This window comes from Durio zibethinus, chromosome 3 (assembly GCF_047325235.1).
Source record: "Durio zibethinus cultivar Kanyao isolate XHJ-2024 chromosome 3, ASM4732523v1, whole genome shotgun sequence".
Taxonomy (NCBI): Eukaryota; Viridiplantae; Streptophyta; class Magnoliopsida; order Malvales; family Malvaceae; genus Durio; species Durio zibethinus.
In genome coordinates, this window is record NC_143164.1 from 26,640,001 (window position 1) to 26,645,000 (window position 5,000).

Consider the following 5,000-nt stretch of genomic DNA (forward strand, 5'->3'; position numbering starts at 1 on the left):
AATGAGCCATTCGTAGTTTCACAGTTTGAATTAGTTCATACTTACAAATGCATGGCTTAATCTTTGAGACAAGCATATGACTACTGACAAGATCAACCAGGTAGCATTCATTCGAGATGTTGGCACCGCGTGGGCCTCGACGCACCGACCGAGTGACGTAGAGAGCTCGATGCGGAGCGCAAGCATCATGCATGTCGAGCACATGAAATGCGTAGCATCAGACGAATGGGGGCCGAGAGCCCGTGCCCGCTAAACGTTTCGCATCCGAGAGCATGATATAATGTCGGTGCACCAATGCGGCCACAAGGATTGGGTGGTACGCTTGGGACACCAACCACGATTGACGTCCGACCCGTGGCCCCTCAGGACACGAGACGGATGAGGGATGGTGAGACATCCGATTTCCATCGATTCAGGTATGCAACACAGGATCCCGATCGTGCCCCCTAGGTACGACGACCGCATGGGGGGAGATTGAAGAGGATGATGGGTCGACAGTTCGATGCATCAAGCATGGAGCCTGCCAACACGCACAACCATAGCACCACTTATATGCCCATTGCATACAAGTGGCAGCATCCACGCGCGCCGGTCCATAACCCACCCGATCAATTACTCGACGAGCGAGCAAAGGAAACGACGTGTGAGGCCACACCACAACTGCTTGGCAAGAGAAAAACATGAGCAAGGGCCACGAGACTGCCCCTACCATTTGACAGGCAACAACAAAGTGACACCACCAATGTTTGGCCCGACCGAGACCGCATGTGGGAGCTCTTCTGACACCACCCCAAGGGGATGTTACCTATTTCATGGACTTGTTCCTGGGGTCTCGGGTAGCATCGGCTACGTGCACGGCCTCGTCGAGGCCTAGGCATTTTAATGGTTGATGAGAAGGGATCGTAAGACCGTCAAATACCGAGAGACCTGGCTGGGCCAAGCCCGCAACTGCGGCTTCTGCTCGCACCACCCCAGAGAGCCGTTGCCCAATTCAAAGACTTGGTCTGAGGTCTAGGGCAGCAACCGCCGAGTGCACGGGCTCGAGCTTAGCTCTTTTTTTTTGCATGCACGCCAACCAGTCGAGGCCATGGGTGCCTACCGATCGTCGAAGCAACCAGTCATCGAACAAAATGGTCGAAAGGCATGCACGCCCTGTATTTCGCTCGATGGACGTTGCCCTAGGTGTACGCAATAGGAGGCCCATCACGCACACCTACTCCCCCTGCGGGGGGAAAGGGGGTGCCGGACCTCCACCCCCTAAAGAGCATTAGAGATTTTATAGATATGCTACCAGTAGACGTGAAAGTGTCTGAAACGGGGACACTTTTTCCAAACAGGCATATCCCGCACCGAGGGTGAGTAGGTGCCGATGGTGGTTGGGGTATATGCCCGCACCAAGGGCCAGTGCGTGTCGATGGTAGTCGATGTGACTGCCGGCACCAAGGGCCAGCGTGTGCCGATGGTGGTCGAGGCAACCGCCCTCACCAGATCAAGGCATTTGCCCACACCAAGGCCCAACATGTGCCGATGGTGTTCGAGGTAATCGCCCACACCAGAGGCCATCTTTTATCGATGGTGGTCGAGGCAAGAGCCCGCACCAAGGACTGACTTATGTCGATGGTGCTCAAGGTAACCAACCGCACCAAGGGCCATCTTCTACCGATGGTGGTCGAGGCAACCGCCCGCACCAGGGGCCAGCATGTGCCGATGGTGTTTGATGCAACTGCTCGCACCAGGGGCCATCTTCTGCCGATGGTGGTCAAGGTAAGAGCCCACACCAATGGTTGGCTTATGCCGATGGTGCTCAAAGAAATCATCGATACGAAGGCCTAGCACGTGTCGATGGTGTTCGAGGCAATCGGTCGCACCAGGGGCCATCTTGTACAGATGGTGGTCGAGGTAACCGCTCGTACCAAGGGTCAACTTGTGCCGATGGTGGTCGAGGGAACCGCCCGCACTAGGGGCCATTTTCTACCGATGGTGGTCGAGGCAAGCGCCCGTGCCAAGGCCTAGCACGTGTTGATGGTGTTTGAGGTAACTGCCTGCACCAAGGCCTGGCATGTGTCGATGGTGGTTGAGGTAACTACCCGCACCAAGGCTCGGCATGTGCCGATAGTGTTCGATGCAACCGCCCGCACCAGGGGCCATCTTGTGCTAATGCTGGTCAAGGCAACTACCCACACCAAGGGTCGTCTTGTGCCGATGGTGGTCGAGGCAACCGCCCGCACCAAGGGTCGACTTGTGTAGATGGTGGCCGAGGCAACCGGTCGTACCAAAGGCCATTTTTTGTCGATGGTGGTCGAGGCAAGAGCCCGTACCAAGGGCCGGCTTGTGCCAATGGTGGTCGAGGCAACCGCCCATACCAGGGGCCATCTTCTGCCGATGGTGATCGAGGTAACTGCCCACTTCAAGGCCCAGCATGTGTCGATGGTGGTTGAGGTAAGAGCCCGCACCAAGGGTCGGCTTGTACCGATGGTGCTCGAGGCAACCACCCACACCAGAGGCCATCTTCTGTCGATGGTGGTCGACGTAACCGCCCGTACCAAGGCCTAGCATGTGCCGATGGTGTTCGATGCAACCGCTCACACCAGGGGCCATCTTGTGCTGATGGTGGTCGAGGCAACCGCACGCACCAAGGGTCAGATTATGCCGATGGTGGTCAAGACAACCGACCGCACTAGGGGTCTTTTTCTATCGATGGTGGTCGAGGCAACCACCTGCACCAAGGCCTAGCACGTGTCGATGGTGTTCGAGGCAACCGCCCGCACTAAGGCCTGGCATGTGCCGATGGTGGTCGAGGCAATCACCCGCACCAAGGCCCGGCATATACCGATGGTGTTCAATGTAACCGCCTGCATCAGAGGCCATCTTATACCGATGGTGGTCAAGGCAACCATTCGTACTAAAGGTCATCTTATACTGATGGTAGTCGAGGCAACCGCCCGTAACAAGGGTCAGCATATGCAGACGGTGGTCGAGGCAACTGCCCATACCAGGGGCTATTTTCTATCGATGGTGGTCAAGGCAAGAGCCTGCACCAAGGGCCGGCTTGTGCCGATGGTGGTCGAGGTAACTGCCCGCACCAGGGGCCATCTTCTATCAATGGTGATCGAGGCAACCGCTCGCACCAAGGCCCAGCATATGCCAATGGTGTTTGAGGCAAGAGCCCGCACCAAGGGTCGACTTGTATCGATGGTGGTCGAGGCAACCACCTGCACCATGGCCATCTTCTGTTGATGGTGGTCGAGGCAACCGATCGCACCAAGGCCCAGCATGTGCCGATGGTGTTCGAGGCAACCGCCCGCACCAAGCCCAGCATGTGCCGATGGTGTTCGAGGTAACCGCCCATTCCAGGGGCCAACTTGTGCCAATGGTGGTCGAGGCAACCATCCGTACCAAGGGTCGGCTAGTACCGATGGTGCTCGAGGCAACCACCCGTACTAAGTCTCGGTATGTGCCGATGGTGTTCGAGGCAACCGCCTGTACCAGGGGCTATCATTTACTGATGGTGGTCGAGGTAACCGCCCACACCAAGGCCCAGCATGTGCAGATGGTGTTCGACACAACCGCCCGCACCAGGGGCCATCTTGTGTCGATGGTGGTCGAGGCAACCACCCGCACCAAGGGTCGGTTGGTGCTGATGGTGTTCGAGGTAACCGTCCACACCAAGGCTCGGATGTGTCGATGGTGGTCGAGGCAACTGCCCACACCATGGCCCAGCATGTGTCGATGGTGTTCAATGCAACTGCCCACACCAAGGGCCATCTTGTGCCGATGTTGGTCGAGGCAATCACCCGAACCAAGGGTCGGCTTGTGCCGATGGTGGTCGAGGCAATCACCCACACCAAGGGCCGGCATGTGCCGATGGTGATCGAGGCAACCGCCTGCACCAGGGCCCCGCTTGTGCCGATGGTGGTCGAGGTAAGTGTCCGTACCAAAGCGCAGCCTGTGCCAATGATGGTCGATGCATGTGCCATCACCATACGCCATCATGTGCCTTTGATGGTCGAGGCCTTGGTCAAACTTTGATTTTAAGTCATGGTGCACATGCTGGGCTTGGGCATGTGCTAGTGCAACATTTTTTTCACCTGGGGCACCATCGTCGGAGCATCGTTTGAGCATCGTCGGAGAGCTTAACTGGCGGCATTGGGGGTTCCGACGATTAGGGGGCTGGGGGGTTTGCGCACATGATGTGTGATGGGTGCTGGTACTTGGCCCTTATATTGGCCCCCTATCCCACATCAAACCTCGAGAACTCACACCCCCTTAAAGAGCATTTGAGATTTTATAGGTTTGCTGCCAGTAGCCATTAAAGTGTCTAAAATAGGGACACTTTTTTCAAACGGTCACAAAATCTTCTCCACTTCGAGTTTTTAGCTGAATTTTTTTATGCATGCCAACAAAAATACAAGGATCACCTCTACCAAATTTGGGCACAAAAATCTTTTTAAAAAAATTTTAAAAAATCTGGAACCGTAAAAAGTTTCAAAAATCGTGAAAAATATAAAACGGGTCGTCTTGCCACGAAACTTCAGATGAAGGCTTAGGGGACCATTGTATGAATTTACAAGCCATAAAAATGGCATTGGCATGGCAAAAATATGAAGATGTGCTTGAACCCACCTACCACCTGTTCGATCCATGGCTTGCGTATCCTGCCTCTCTGGCCAGCTGAGCGCCCGCACGCTCGTTTCATGGGTTGACTTAGGCATATGGAGTTCATCCCCAGTCTAAGCATACAGAGTTCATTCCTAGTCTAAGATCAAACTGGATCAAGGGTTGCGGTAGCAGGATCGACAGCATGCAGGGGGGATCGAGCCAATCTTCGACTTGCACATTCTGCCTTTTCGACCGGTTGAGCACCCGCACGCCCGTTTTGTGGGTTGGCTTAGGCATATGGAGTTCATTCCATGTTTAAGCATACGGAGTTCATTCCCAGTCTAAGATCAGACCGGACTGAAGGTTACGACAGCAGGACTAGCAACAGGATCGGTAGCATG

General features: G+C 55.3%; 1 pseudogene; it reads right to left on the reverse strand.

The window, feature by feature from the left end:
• Positions 1-103, reverse strand: part of LOC149519665 (18S ribosomal RNA) — a 1,781-nt pseudogene extending 1,678 nt beyond the window's left edge.
• Positions 104-5,000: the final 4,897 nt, after the last annotated feature.